Here is a 16,693-nt window from a genome sequence, read left to right as displayed (position 1 = left end):
TATCTTCTTCATGTAAACCTGATTCATGAAATGACTTTCCCTTTCTTCTTGCTTTACTAGGGTCCTGAGTCTTTTTTTTTTTTTTTTTTTTTTATTCTCTCAAGCTCAGTTAGGGCATCACCTACTCTAGGAAAGTTCTCCTGATCTGAGTATGTTTGGTTTCAGTCCAAATTCTAGTTAAGGGTTTTGGATTTTTTTTTCTTTCTTTATTAACTTTTCTGGGTCTGTATTAGACAGCTCAGGCTGCCATAATAAAATATCACAGACTGGGTGGCTCATTTTATATTACAGAAATTTGTTTTCTCACAATTATGGAGGCTACGAAGTCCAAGAACAAGGTACTGGTCAATTGTTTCCTGGTGAAAGCTCTCCCCCTCTGTTCTCATTGGGTTCTCACATAGGGGAAACAGAAAGGGAGGAGAGAGGAAGAGAGAGAGAGAAGGACAGCACACAGGTTTAAAAAGGACACTAATGCTATTGAATGAGGGCCCTATCTCACTTAATCTTCCTACCACCATAAAGACCTATCTCTAAGTATAGTCACATTGGAAGTTAGGGCTTCAATATGGATTTGAGGAAGATGCAAACATTCAGTCCATAACAGGCTATTTAAATAATCTCTTTAGAATCAGAGAACCAAGAGGTAAACTACAAATTATTTAACTAAAATCACTCCCCACGGTCTCACTGAGCATCATCCAAAGAAGTATTTCTCCTCTGGGTGGCAAAAGAAGAGGCTTATACAGAGAAGCAAACAACAGCAGCTCTATAAGATGGAAGGTATGTGAAAAGCTGTTCCATCTATGCTTCTGGGTATGTTTATTACACAAAGAAAAAAGTAAATAACTATCCTATATATTCTAAAAAATATAAATACCTCACTATTCTATCATCTTTGCATAAAACAATTCATGATCATGAAAGTATTACCACCTCACTTCTGAAGTAGCAGTGGAGTCACTACAAAGCATTTTGGAAAGTAGAGGAGCCTATCACACAAAAAGGAATGAGATTGCTCCTATCTGTTTCCATCCACTCCTCAGTCCCTACCCACTAATCCTCTGTGATTCTAAGATTACCTAGGCTAGGCATTCTTTTATTTTGCTTACTATATAATTTTCTGATTTCCTGAGTATTTTCATTTTGCCCCTCCAGATCCACGCTCTAGTCTTCCTGTTCATGGGTGTTAGATGCTTCCTGCTATTGGTGGTGCCTGCTCTTCTCTCTCCTGCTCATTCCCTTTTAAACAGTCCTTTCATTAAACTCTCATCCTTTACGCCTTTGACTGTGGCATTGATTTCCATCAGGAATCTAACAAATATATCTGCGTATGTGTCTTTCACCTAGAGAACTACGTTCCCTGAGGATGACCTAATTAAATTTGTATTTCATAGCTTAGCACAGTGCCTGATGCAGTGAAAGGTTGAATGAATAATTTTACTTCCCCATACATTAAATATCAGTCTTCATTACTTATTTTTGTTATTGTTACAGATTCAGTACATAATGACTAGAAGCATTTCAGTGTCTGTCAGAGTATCCTGAAATTTCATTTGAAATGTGAGAGTGGAGAATAGGTTTTCTCTTTGTGCAGTAGCTATATATTATACAGTCAGAACAATAAACCAAACCTCCAGACAATTGCAATGCCCTTTGTTTGTGGTGCTTATCTCACATAAAGTCTCCTGAAGACCACTTGGGGTTAAATAAAAAGTTGATAAAATTTGTGGAGGAGTGAGGAACCATGCTTCATCTTATACAACTGGAGCATTCGATTTGCCATCATATTAAGGTGTAATGGAGGAAGCCAAGAGGGAGCAACTGAATATTACAGTGAGAAAGAGAAAGGAAAACCCAATACCCATAGCACAAACAGAGAGATAATGGGAGGATAAAAATTGACATCGACATATTGTCTTTTAAATTTGAAACATACTATTTTGTCCATTCTGTTTCTCATTGACATGCGGCCTGGATTGCTGGAGTTAGATCATGTAGTGTGCTCAGGTAAATGCTTTAGCTTGATGACTTTTGCTGAATATGGCTTTTTTCAGAGAGGTACCAACTAGAGGAAAAATAAATATAAAGATGAGTATCTCTATAAAAGATTATAGTGGACCTTTGAACTGAAGACACAGATGGGAAAATATAGTTCTCAGTACTCCTAAAAAGTCATTTTTCCCCTCACTGGTGATAACCATAAATAACTTATTAAGTGATAACACCATTAAATTTCAATAGCAGTTCACCTGGAGAAATTTTCTAGAAAATGATAAAGGTGATTGGTACAATGGGGCTTAATTTGAAGGCAGGGATACATTTAGCATTAGAGAAAAATCATTCTCTGTGTTTGGTCTGAGGAAGACTAAGGAAAACAAGAAAATAATTCAATAAACATAATCTTTTTACCCTGTCCTAGCAGGGGTAAGGATGAGAGGATGGGAGGTAGATCAGAGTTCAGGCCCTTAAGTGCCACTACCTTGAAAGAACCTGTGGCATAGGAAGTACTTCTCAACAACAGTACAGGTAATTCATAACAGAGTCTAGAACATTCTGTATACAAATTGAAGAAAGGACTAGGTTAATCCATAGCTTAATTTGTTCTCATGGTATATGGAAACTTATGAATAACAAAAAGCAGCATGGAATTGAACCATGCAGCTTATTTTTCTCTCTTTTCTTCCTTTACCCCCTACCCCTAGCTTTTTATTGTTATTTAAAAATGCTGTAATACTTCATATGGTGCTCAGCTTTCAGGAATTAGAGAATATTTCCTCTAGCTAATATAACACCTGTATATTCTCTCAGATTCTAGCCAGGTCTGATAGACTCACAGATTGTGTTTGCCTTTCCTGGAAGAGGCAGAACACACAGTTCTTATTGAGGGATCTGTTAATCAAAATATCTTACCACAACACCACAGCTTTGTTTATAAATAGAAAATTGTTAATCTCAAATATTCAGTGTTCCTTTTGTTTCCTATGAAATAAAAGAATTTCTAATTCTGATATTCTGAAAAGCTAAATCAGCAATGTAGCAGCTCAGCTGCTTAAAGTGTAATATGTAACAAAATTGCTATGTTAAAATAGAGATCTAATGATACCTTCCTTAATTTGATCACTGAAATGGCAAACCCCTTTCCAACATAACAGTTTCTATAGATACCACATGCTTATGATCAAAATTGCTTTTCTGAATGTGTTTTTCTCCCCTACTTGATTGTATTTTACATCTACTTTCTGGCTGTAATTTACAATTAAACATAAGGAAAAATAGTGCAAGGCAAAATATACTCTACATCTGTTATACTGTTCAAATAAATACACAATCTGCACAAAACAGATTTCCTAGTGGGCAAATTGCAAATGACTGACTAGATAGAATCAAGACTTTTTTTAATGGCATTAGGGACCTACCAAGTGTTGCTGGAGGAATTTTCCATGTACTCTAGCCACCTACCAAATAGCGTGAATGTTCTGTCAAGAATATTTAAATTAAGCTGTTGTAATAATTGGTACCATACAAGATGGATTCTGGTTAAGAAGTAGGTTTTTATCTCTGAAGTATAAATATAGTTCTCTGCTATAATACTGGTTTGAAAACATACAAACAACTTAGGGAAAGGAGTCTTTGAAACTGAAGGAAATTTTAAGTATAATTGACATACAAAGTTATGTTAGTTTCAGGTATAAAACAGTGATTCAACAAGTTTATACATTATGTTACATTCACCACAAGTATTGCTACCATCTGGCATCATACAACCCTATTATATTCCCTATGTATTACTTTTATTCCCATGACTTATTCATTCCATAATTAGAAGACTGTATCTTCCACTCCCCTTCACCCATTCTCTCACCCTCTCCCCTCTGGTAACCACCAGTTTGTTCTCTGTGTGTATAGGCCTGGTTCTGCTTTTTGTTTGTTTGCTTATTCATTTGTAAGGAAATGTTTTTTAAAAAATCAGTGGAAATAGCTGATACATCATTTTCTTCATAGCATTCTGTTGATTTTATTGTAGCTTTGTGGTTTTTCCTATATATTAAACAATAAAAATAAATCAGACTTCTAATGAGGAATTTAAAAAATTATGCTATTTTCCATTAAACCAGCTTTGTGTTTAAAAATTTATGGTAATTTATTTTATTGTATTTTAGGTCATTTCCACCTAAACTATGAAAAAGCTATGGCAAGGATTTTTATTGGTTCTTAGCATTTTGAGCATCCCAGTGTTTACTAAAATTTCAGGATATTCTTCATCTCTTTCTCTGAATGTTATGGAGACATTATCAGTTCTTTAAGGTGATTCTGTATTGCTGCTATATAATCCCTGCATAAATCAGAGAGGGTGCACATACATACAAACACACCAAACAAAACTTTGGCAGCCTGCAAATGGTGCTTAACAGTTTTTGGAGACTTGGAAGAAAAAAATAAGATCAATCACAGCAAAAACTGATCAGTACTATTTTGGCAGTATCTCTCCATATATTGTGTATAAAAACTGCCTCAATGGTATTAACATAATTCTTTGATTTGAGACACAATTAGCTAGAGGATCCATTTGTAACAATATATTTTTTATATTCTGTGTACCTTCAGGATAACTTCCATCATCATAAATATAAATTTGTTTTTATAATAGCATATTAGCTAATTATTTTTGTATTTTGGATTCTTCAAATCTAGGAAATCTAGATTTCCTAACATTCAATTATAAAATATGTTACATTTGAAGACACACTTCCAAGAAAGTAAATTAAATCGTGCTCCCAAATTGCTCCTATACATAACACTAAATTATGTTATGTAAATTCATAACATTTAGACTTCATTTTTCTCATATAAGATAATTTTTCCTCATTCAGGTAAAAGATACAATGATTTGACTATCAATATATATTTCACATTCAAAAGTTGAACTTTTTGGGGTACCTGGGTGGCTCAGTAGGTTAAGCATCTCACTTCGGCTCAGGTCATGATTTCATAGTTTGTGAATTCAAGACCCACATTGGGCTCTCTGCTGTCAGTGGAGAGCCTGCTTTGTACCCTCTCTACCCCTGTCTCCCTGCCCCTCCCCCACTTGTGCTCTGTCTCTTCTCTCTCTCTCAAAAATAAATAAACATTAAAAAAAGTGTTATAAAAAAATTTGAACTTTTTGTAGTTTAGAATCCATATTCACTAATCAACACACCATTAATAAAGATCCTTCATCTTTGTCATTGTTTTTCAATTGTGTTTTAAAAATCACTTTTTAAAACTATTAATTGTGTAAATATTCCATCATAAATCAATGCTTTAAAATCACTATTTGAAATAAATTACCTTTTCCAGTAACCAACCATGTCACAAAGGCCAGTTGAGTCATTTCTACTCCTATTATTCTGTCACATCTAATTTGAAATAAAGCAGTTTCACAGTGTATATTGTGTTAGAGTGAACACAAGAACTTGCTGAACTCTGTTGAACCTATGGAGAAGGAATAAAAGAATAAACAGTCTTATGGTGAAACTATAGGGATTAATATATTTACTTCAAAATTGTATTTAACAACCATATGATACTAAGAACTCAAATGATTCCTTTTTAAAAGCAAGGACCAAGATACCACAGAGCTGATGGATTTATACAGTACTGCCAAGCATTAATTATACTGCAGAGACCATAACACCCATCATCTGGGCTGTTCAGTGGATGCCTGCTAACAAGGTGTTGAACAGATCTACCTCCTACAGTTTAAACACCCAAACATAGATTCTGATATGCTTGTCAGAGATAAAAGAAATATATTCACCAATGAATTAACTTAACTCCAGAAAGTTACCAACCATTGCCTTATCATTCATTTCTTTTCTTCTTTTCTTCCCTGGTTTCTCAATACAATGAAAAACACGACCAAGAAATTTTGAATGGGGATAAGCATCAAAGTTATAATTAAAGTAGTTGATTACTTTTCAAATGGTGACACTCCACTTTTTAGTTCTATCATTTTTCTCTATAGTGCACAAAAATATGAAAAATGTGAACTCTATTCCCTTTCCCTTCTTCCTCATCCCCAAAATATTAAGTGTATTCGTTGTATTGTGAATTACCACATCCCAACTAAGGTAATAACACATTATTTTACAAAATCATTTATAGAAATGGGTGGTTAGGGATAGCTTTGCCTGGTAGGCTCTCTTATAGGACCTTCATGTTATCCAGACTTTAACCTTAGGATAGATGATAACAGAAATAATATCCATATATTCCAAGACTAAGCAATCATTTTGTTTGACTTTACTGAGGAATAATTGACAATTATAATGGTGTAAATTTAAAGCATATAACATGGTGACTTGTTACACATATAAAGTATAGAATGGTTACTAAAATCACCTCACATAACTAATGTAGGTAATATTTTTGTGTGTGTGGTGAGTATGTAAGATCTATTTTCAACTTTCAAGTATATGATACTGTATTAACTCTAGCCACCATGCCATACATTCAATTCCCAAAATATATTTTTCTGAAATAAGTAACTGAAATCTTGTGCCTTTTAACCTACATTACTCCATTGCCTCCTCCCTCCAGGCCCTAGTAAACATCATTCTCTTCTCTGTTTCTATAAAAGTGTTTCTTTTTTTTTTATTTTTAGAGTCACCTATATGTGACACCATCCAGTATTTGTCTTTCTCTTTTTATCTTATTTCACTTAGCATAATGTCCTCCAGATTCATCTGTGTCAAGATTCACCAATCTGGACCATAATATGAGGTCATTTGATTGTAAACGAATGAATTACAGGAACATGCAGTAATATCAGCCTGGTTTTAGGAAATCAGAACCCATCAAAATATCCCCATGCTGTCACTGGGAGTCCCAAAAGACTGCCATATGTGAGCCTTCAAAGGTTTAGCATCTAGTCAGAGACAGATGGGGAAAACAACCAAAGTGACACTGAAAGGGAAATCTAGAGGTGACAAAGATTTTAAACAATTTTTAACAGATCGTTCAAAGCTGAAAACCCCTTTATTCTACTGCAAATATCTCTTCTCCATAACTCCTCTCTGGTCGACGTGGGTACTCCAGCCTGGACCAGCCCTGTGGCCACTGGTGTAGACAGAGCAGAAAACCTCAGATCAAGGCAGTAGTCTCACCAGGCTGAGGGCACATCTCCCTTTATTTTCTCCCATCTCCTCTCAACCACCCATCTCACCATAATTTTAATGGAGTTGATTTGAAGTCACAGTGTGGCTGCTGCCCCTGTATGGTGGTATCTCTTGTCAAAGTCAGTCACCAAGTATTATTTGCCCTTTTCCTTATACCATGTTCTGTCTTCCTCTTGTCTAGCTACTGGTGACGCCTCAGTGCTGGTGCCATGAAAAGCCCACCATCCATGTTCACTATGAAAGTCTCTAATTTACTACTATCTGGACTCTAAGAAGAGATGTTGAGAAGGCCATGGTCTCCAGCTCTTACCCACATTTTGTTACATGGGCCTTAAAGTTACTATGCTTGGTCTAGAATTTCACAAAGTCTGTATGAAAAAGTTCCCATAAATTTCTGTCTCTTTCAGTTCTGACCATAGAGATCTAACTTCTCTTTAGAATTTCTGAAAGAGATGAGTATCAGCTACTTTATACCCTCTCTCATAAGACTACCATTATTCCTTCTTCACAGTTAAGGCAGTTGATTTTTACTCATATATATATAGTTGCAACCTATGCTGAGGAAAGAGAGTGAGGATTAAATTAAAAAGATGCCAACACTAAATATATGTGTCCTGAATAATTTGCATTTTTCAGATCTGTTCTGTACCCCTTTTCCTTCTTGGTCTGTGACTTTGAGACTAACCTTTGTGGGTTGAACCAACACATTCTCTTTTGAAGTTTTTAGTCAATGAGAAGCAAGGAGGAATGTGAGATCAGATTATCCATCCTGCTGGCTGCCTCTCAGACAGATCAGAGCAGTTGGCAGTATTGCTCCTACCCAGCGCATAGCTTCTATCACCTATCAGGTGGTCTTCTCCTGTATCTGTTTTCTCTGATTCTCAAGTAATTACTCCTCCTTGCCTTCAAGTTTAGAAGCCATAATGGATCTCCACTGTTACTAATGTTGGGGTTCTTTACCAACTCTTATTGGTTTCATTGTAAACTCTTCTCAATTTCCTTGTTTAGATGTGGAATCGATTACTAGCAAGGGTGGTAATACAATTTGTTTTCTATCATGGTGACTTAAATGTGGCAGTACCTTAGAAAGAAAAAATATAAAAAATATCTAGATCAGTTGGGGAACCTGCCCCTACAATCACAGCTAAGGAGCTCAGTATGGATCCTCTGTAAATACTAGCTTCTCATTTTTTCCCATTTGCAAACATCCTTCTTTTCCTATCTTCAACATTCCTATCTTAGCTGATTAAGGCAAATATTAACTAGCTTAATTTAATGAATATTTTGTTTGTTTGTGAATCATTTAATAATGTGAAATGATTCATTTGAAATATCAGATCAGAGATTTTTTTTCTATATGGTGAGAAATTCATGTTCAAAAGCCTAAAAGATAGTTTTTGAGAAATTATTGTAAATAAAAACAGTCAACCTGGTTCTTCCCTGCATTGTGGAGAGCACTTAGTCCCTGAATATCCCCACCAAGAATACTCTTCAGAGATAATCACTGTGTGGTAAGTTAGGGACAAGGAACAATCACAAATTTTGATACATTTGTGATTTCTGAAAAAGACATGATATGAAAGAAAAGGCCACTAAGAACCATTGCTCCTTTTTGTGAGAGAATCCCCTTGGTGAGTACAATTCCCAAAGCATCCTGTAGGATTTAAAGCAATATTTCAGAAGTCTACTTAATGTATGTTAGATTGAATCATCTTCACTCTCACTGCTTCTCTGATCCTAAGCATAACTCTCCAAGGATTTCTTTACATGAAAACCCATTTTTCCAGACAATTTTACAGTATTTTACAAATTAAGTTATTGGAAAGCTTTAATAATATAGTTGAATATAATAGTTTTCAAATGTCATTCATAATTCCACTGTCACAAATATAAATTATTAGGGTATTGTATTTGAAGTCATACTGTTCATGCAATTTTATTTTCAATTGTTTTGTAAATATTTTGTTATAAGCATTTGATCATATAGTTAGAAGTTTCAAAAAGATACTTTCATACTATATAATATTCTCTTATGTATAATTATATCATATAATTGTCATATACTATATATAAATTATTATATATATATTGTGTGTATATATATACATATATATAGTATATGTATATATGTACTATAAAGTGCTGAATGATTCCCGGTTAGATATTTAGGTTTTCAGTTACTAATTATATTTTAGATTATTTTATTATTGGTTTCTTGAAAGCATGACTCCTAGGAGTCAGACAATAGACATGTTTTTAACTCTTGGTATTTACTGTAAATTCCATTCCAGTATCATTATTTACACTTCTCACCAAGAAGACAGATGTTTCTTTTGTATAATTTTTTTAAATATTTATTTATTTCTGAGAAGGGGAGGGAGGAAAAAGTGGGAGGGTAGTAGGGAGGGAGGGGGAGGAGGAGAGGGAGAGGGAGAGAGAGAGAGAGAGAGAGAGAGAGAGAGAGAGAGAGAACACAAGTGGGGGAGGGGCAGAGAGAGAGGGAAACACAGAATCTGTAGCAGGCTCCAGGCTCTGAGCTGTCAGCACAGAGCCTGGTGGGGCTCAAACTCACCAACTGCAAGATCATGACCTGAGCCAAAGTCGGATGCTTAACCGTCTGGTCTGAACTACCCATGCTCCCAACACACTGCCCCATTTCTTAATTCTACATCTTGGGCAGTTTACATAGTAAGCATCCAATGTAGATATACACATTTGGTATTAGATAAGTTTCAAAGCATTTATATTGAGAAACTCTGAAAAAATACTGTCTCGAATATTGTTTTTAAGGTTATTCTTGTGCCACTTATGAAAATATGAAAAATTTTATCTATTATGTATCTTGCTCTTGAATATGTATCATTTATTCTGAGTCTTGTGATTTTCTGCCACCAGCATAAATTAGTAATACTTTAATTGCCTCGACAAAACAACTTCTTGGGAAATCTAAGTTTTATATCTTCATGTATATCACTAATTTTAAGAAAAAAGAAAACTGAAAATCTTTTATTTCATCTGAAGTGTTATAAAATATGTTTGTCAGGTTTAAAAATTTCAGAGGATCCTTAAAATATGACAGTACAAAGACTAAGTCATACTTTAAATGCTATATCTAATTTCATTTCCATTATAGTTTCGCTCCTAAAGGTTGAAGTATACAAAAATATATATTGAAAGCATTTTATCTTCATAAACTTAAGACATTCACTCAAGCCATTCTGCAAAACAATTTTCAGTTTCTGACCTTCTGGTTGGTCTGTTAACATCCGGGACATCCAAGCATGTTGCCATATGTTACAACAACCTGCTTCCGAAAATGTGATACATGGTGCCTGGCTTTATTTACCCTAATGGCAAATGAAGGTCCAGAACACCACTTTCATTAAAAAGGAAATGGTAATAAGAAATTTGCAAACTGTGTCCCTCACTGCAGAATCATTTCCAAAGCCATTTTATTCATTTATTTGTGTTTCCTAATCAGACTTATCCTCTGACATCTTAAGCCTAAGTCAGGGCTCTCTTGATGAGAAAAAGTTGTTTCTCTGCTCACATGTGAGAAGAATAAATTGTAGGCGAATGTGAATTGCCATTGCCTGGGACAGAAATACGGTGTCAGGAAGTTCCTGTTTAACTTCCCTGTTCAATATTTAGTGGCACACTGGGAAGTCAAAGCCAGAAATTCAAGGAGCCAGCTGGCACTGTAGAGAACAATTTGGCCTTGGAACTTCCCCTTTGTGAGGATGAAATGAGACAAGCATGAAACTCCTTAAAAAAGATTAAAATGTTATAGACAAATGAAAGGTATTAATAGTTGGGTCAAATTAATTTGGGGGACAAAAGAGCCTCTTTTCCTTGCATTTCAAGATAGTGCTGGGAGTACAACTGAGCTGCAAAATGGACCTTTAAAAGGCCTTAACATAATTGCTGGAAAAAACAAGCCCAGTGGCTTTTTTAATGCCTTTTGAAGGCATACAAGAGACATAAATAATGGGATCCAGATCAGCAACTATATAGGACCAAACAAAGTGTAAAGCATAGGCCACAAATTGATTTGCTTTGTGTGCTTTAGACAAAACTGCTTTTTAGAAGTATAGTTGTAGTGATCGCTTTATGAGGGAAACTACTGTGTGTGTGTCATTCCTTATGGTGTCTCCAGGACCTTAAGAAGGGCCTGGCATAAAAAAAATATTCTTTTGAGTTCGTAAATGTAAATTTTATGTAAATGTAAAATGTAAATGTATTTTGTCTAAACGTCCTCTAATTACCAGACCTTTTTAACAAATTACCCTTAAGATCATTACTCTCACCACTGTTGTCTTAAAGCAGAACCACAGAATTCAGAAAGGTGAGCTAACAGTCCAGATAAGCAGAATATACCCCTACCACTGACCTCAAAATGATGTTCCTATTTATCTAAAGATATTCTTGTCTTTGCCATTCCTGAGCTCATACAACCAACGTCAAGTCCATCTGCCTTGTCATGATATCTCAAAGGATCAATACTTTTCAAGTTTTTATAATACTTCCCTGCTAAATTGAGTTTTTTAGTAGCTATTCATATCACATACAGTAAAACCTTAGATTGTGAGTAACTTGTTCTGTGGGTGTTCTGCAAGATGAGCAAACATTTCTAATAAATTTTAATTTGATAAATGAGCCATCTCTTGCAACATGAGTAGTACATGGTGCCAAACATCACATGATCACAACTGAGCCAATGGTTCTTCTCTCTCTCTCTCTCTCACTATGGGATTGTGGGTGATGGTCAATGCAATGTGACATTTCCACAAAATCCTTAAAAGGAGGCAAAGCAAGTGTTATTGGATAGGTTCTTATTATAATTTCAGGAAAAGAAAAAGGTTCCATTGAGCCAATAGATAGCAGTGATTCCATTAGTGACAGTGAAAGTTGTCCTACATAATAACACTCATCTCTCTTGTCTTCCTCACACCAGCCACGAAGGTTTTCAAAGGTAAATGCAGGTTAATTTATTTTTCTTTATTTTTGCATTTTCTTTATTATTTTGTATTATATTACAGTATTATAATTATTTTTATATGAATATTTTTGAGTTGTGGAACAAATCATCTGAGTTTCCATTATTTCTTATGGGGAAATTCACTTTGATATACAAGTGCTTTGGATTACAAGCATGTTTTTTGGAATGAATTGTGTTCACAAACCATGGTTTTTCTGTTATTTCTCTCATGCATATTCTTTTAATTTTTTATCTCTTACACTGCCTAGGTTTTGCTTTAATAAGTATTGAAATAGCTCAGTGAAGCTGGTTTATTATGTGGTCATTACAGACAGGACATTTTGGGCTTATCCTTCCACTGAAATATTCCTACATTGCTGATAAAGAGCAAAAGGGCAAAGCTCAAAAGATGGAATAAGTACATGTTCCCTTGAGATTATCCATGGAGGCCACTTGGTGGAAGTCAGAGTTCCCATGGACTTGACACCAGTGCAGTTAACTGACCAATGAGAATTCTGGTCCAACCTGCCTTCTGGGTGCAGAAATAATGCAGTTTTTCTCTTAACTCTTTCACCCATAGTTCCTAGTCATGATCTTTTCTTACCAAATCACTTACCTGACTTATTGGCTGTATAAATTTCCTAGAGACACTATAATGAATTGCCACACATTTGATGGCTTAAAACAACAGAAATTTATCGCATCGTAAGTTTTGAAGGCCAAAAATCTACAATCAAAGGATTAGCAGGGTCACAATCCCTCTGAACTTTCTTGGGGAGAATTCTCCCCTGCCTCTTTCAGCTACTGGTGGTTCCATGTGTCCTTGGCTTGTGTCTACATCACTACAATTTCTGCCTACATCTTTACATGACCTTTTCCTCTGTATCTCCTTCTCTTCTTATAAATACTTTGTCATTAGATTTAAGGACCACTGTAATCCAGGATGATTACAACTTCAAAAATTTCTTTTCCAAAAACAGCCAGATTCACAGATTCTGGGTCATAAACATATCTTTTGGGGGATTACAACTGAACCCACTAGCTGACAGATTCGGGAAGACTAATATTCAGGATCCTCAATGGATCCCTCTTCCACAGCTGCTCTGTGTTCCAACTTTCCCCTCACTGTACCAAAAGCTGTATTTGTTCTCTTCCCTCATAGTAACCTTTGTGAAAAAGTTTCAATAGAGCATTTATTTGGAGTCCGAATAATAAGCAATTGAAAACTCGACCCTAGAGAAATAGAGGCCTAGAGAGTCACAGAATAAACTCCTCTGAATCTCCTCCCTTGTGAGTAACACAATGAAGTTTACATTCAGTCAAGGGCTGAATAACTGCTCTCCCATTTAAAAAAAAAAAAGAGAGAGAGTCAAAATAAGTCAAAGGTGGTGATATTTAACACATTCATATATATATTTTTTAATATTGAAAGATTATAGCCTGCTAGGTATACAGACATAAAACTTAGTATGAGCTTCCTGTATTTGTGTGTTTCATTTTACTATGTAGCCAGAATACATACATAATTTAAATCATAATAAAACAGCTAAATAGAAAAAATTCAAATTTTGGCACAAATTGAAAGTGACAGATGATTATTTTCTGCAACCAAATCACCACTGGTGAGAGAAATGTGATTGTTGATTAGTGAATGTAGATTCTTCACGGTGAAAGATATTGAGAACTGTGTGTTGGGGATTATCTCACTATTGTCTCCATCCAAATGAGTGCCCCATCTTTTTCATATGCTGGGCAATACTGGCATTTGGTCTTTCCTTCATGCAAACTCTGTTCCTTTCTCCTTATTAGAATAACAAAAGGGGTACTACTGGATGCTAATATGATTTTAAAAATCAATTAAGAATTGGGAAAGAGGGGCACGTGGGTGGCTCAGTTGGTTAAGCATACAACTCTTAATTTCAGCTTAGGTCATGATCTTGTGGTTCCTGAGATTGAGCACCATGTCAGGCTCTGTGCTGACAGTGCAGAGCCAGCTTGGGATTCTCTCTCTCCCTCTCTCTGACCCTCCCCCACTCATATGCATGCTCTCTCTCTCAAAATAAATAAACGTTTAAAAATTTGGGAAAGAGTATAAACTATTAAGTAAATCATGCAATTAATGTTCAAGACCAACAAACTTAGTACCTTCAAGTTTAGGATCGGCGGGGGGGCAGGGCAAGTATGTTGCTTCATTTGCATCCAAATGGGGATGACAGAGTCTGGGAAGACTCTGTATTATTTAATCTTGCATAATTTAACTCAATACTAAGGCTTCTAGGGAGTCACTTTTACATTAAAAAAAGGTCTTGTTTTAGTCTAAGGATTATGGACCGAAATTATTTTCTCTCTGGTTGAATTTGAAACAAACCAGGTACTATGTGTTGCTTATTGGAGTGAGAAAAGTGACATCTGTAAAGTCGTATTACTCACTTGATTCAACTAGCTCTATGACTGATCCTTAGAGAGATAAGGGACATTTTTATTGACCCTCAAACAACTGTTTACAGATTGGAGACAGTCTGATTTTGACATACTGCTCCTAACTACATCACTGTCATTTAAATAAAATATACATTATTGCACACAGAAATTAATACAAGAGGAGAATTTTGTTTCATGCTTAGTTTAGACACTTATAAAGTATATAGTTATAGTTCTGCAAGTATCTAGAATAGGCAAGTAAAGAAAATTTAGGTCTTAGTTATCTAACATGTCATTGTGTTATGGATTGGATTGTGTCTCCCTAAAATTCATATTTTGAAGCTCCAACCACCAATGTGACTGTATTTCAAAATAGGGACTTTATGGATGTATTTAAGGTTCAGTGAAATCATTGAATTAGATAGAACCAAAGTCCTTATAAGAAGAGAAAGAGACTCCAAAGGTCTGTCTTTACATGATCATAGAGGAAAGGCCATGTGAGGATACAGCAGGAAGGCAACTATCTAGAAGTCAGGAAGAGAGCTCTGATCAGAAGCTGAATTAGCTGGCACCTTGATCATGGATTTCTAGTCTCTATAACAGTGAGAAAATAAATGTCTGGTTGTTTAAACCACCTAGTCTGTGGTATTTTGTTATGGTAGCCCGAGCAGACTCATACACAGCACAAAGTTTGATTGGTACGCATTATCCTATATAATTACCTTACTTTGTACTTTGCTGTCCACCTCTAGTTATAACCATAATGTCAACGTCTGATGGAAATGATTTCATCTGTGACTTTGCTGAGACATAGCTAAAGCATTTCATTTTGCAGAGTGTGGGAAATGATTTTGAGTTTAATCCAGTTCTTAAAAGACAAAAGTTGGCATCACAAAAACTCCCATCATCACTGGCACTAATTAGTCTCCTTCCTGACAGCTGAAGTAGGTATGACTAGGGCTGAATATTAATCCAAGATGGAAACAAAAAACATTCTTTCCCTCAGAGTTGATCTTTCTTTCTCAGGGTTGAGATATATTTCCTCAGAAGCCCAGGGAAACTTATTCTTTGTCCTTCTGGTTTTTCTGACCAATTAGAGTATTTTATTCTTCTGTCATTATGACATATTCGATTGCAAGAAAATATCATAGCAGAGTTATAAAAAAAACTTGTGATTCCTATATAAAAAGTGATGCAAAACTGTAATTTATCTTGAAAACTAAAACACCTGAGTAATACGAAACATTTTTTTTCAAATTAGAAAATGCATACAATGTTTATTCCTTACATCTTCAAAATGAGTTTAAAAAATACTAAAATGGCTTTACTTTATTGCAAAGAATGGATCAAAGTATTCATGAAATCCATTAATCACTGAAAGTTCAAATCACTTGACCATCAGGTGGGTCTTTTCTTTCTATTTAGCTTACTTAGCACTTCCACTTTGTACTTTGAATTTGCAAAGTGCTTATCAGCCTTATTAGTTAACCCTTGTAATGTGTCCATGAAGTAGATGGATGGCAAGCATTAGTGTGACATACATTAGTGTACTCCTTTGAGAGATGCTAGCAATGAAGCACATGGAGGTTAAATGATTGCTACACGATTGCCCATCAAGTCTAAAGAAAAAAGTCTTGGTCTCAATTTCCTACTTTCTAACCTTTAGCAATAACAAGGATAAAACTAAATGTAAGATCATCCACAAGAATCTAATGTGTATTCTCCTTTAAAAATGAAAGCTCTCAAAGGCATTTTCTTAGGGTACTGAAAATCTATCCATTGAGCAACTATATTAGATATATATTTCTTTGTCACTTCCCCATTTAAGATGGGATCATCTTAAAAGGCTATGACATAAATTGTTGTGGAAAAGATCGATTAGTTTAAAAGCTTTTTCCTTTTAACAGATCAGATAGTCATTATATTTCACCCTTTTGCGTGTGATTTTCATTGAGCCATTTTAATCATTTACTCATTTGAAAAAATTTCACCAAAACCAAGAGGTTCTACAAATCTATTTATCACCTCTGGCTTTCCTTGCTAATCACTGGGCTTGAACTTCTGGGAATTGGGGACAACTGCCTGACTATGGAATCCATTTCTTTAGAAGATTTTTTTTTTTAAAGAGCTCTTCATT

The 16,693-nt window shown here is 35.2% G+C and overlaps 1 long non-coding RNA gene across 7 annotated transcripts in view; it reads right to left on the bottom strand.

Moving 5' to 3' along the window:
• LOC113598243 (uncharacterized) overlaps positions 1–16,693 on the bottom strand; it is a 373,642-nt gene that overhangs the window by 248,055 nt on the left and 108,894 nt on the right. For all 7 annotated transcript variants that reach the window (XR_008295316.1, XR_008295313.1, XR_008295312.1 and 4 more), the window contains one exon: positions 5,329–5,472. This is a non-coding gene — a long non-coding RNA (uncharacterized LOC113598243). The remainder of the gene's footprint in view (positions 1–5,328; positions 5,473–16,693) is intronic.

The sequence above is a fragment of the Acinonyx jubatus genome, chromosome C1 (assembly GCF_027475565.1).
Source record: "Acinonyx jubatus isolate Ajub_Pintada_27869175 chromosome C1, VMU_Ajub_asm_v1.0, whole genome shotgun sequence".
Classification (NCBI taxonomy): Eukaryota; Metazoa; Chordata; class Mammalia; order Carnivora; family Felidae; genus Acinonyx; species Acinonyx jubatus.
This window is presented reverse-complemented; position numbering and strand designations above follow the sequence as displayed.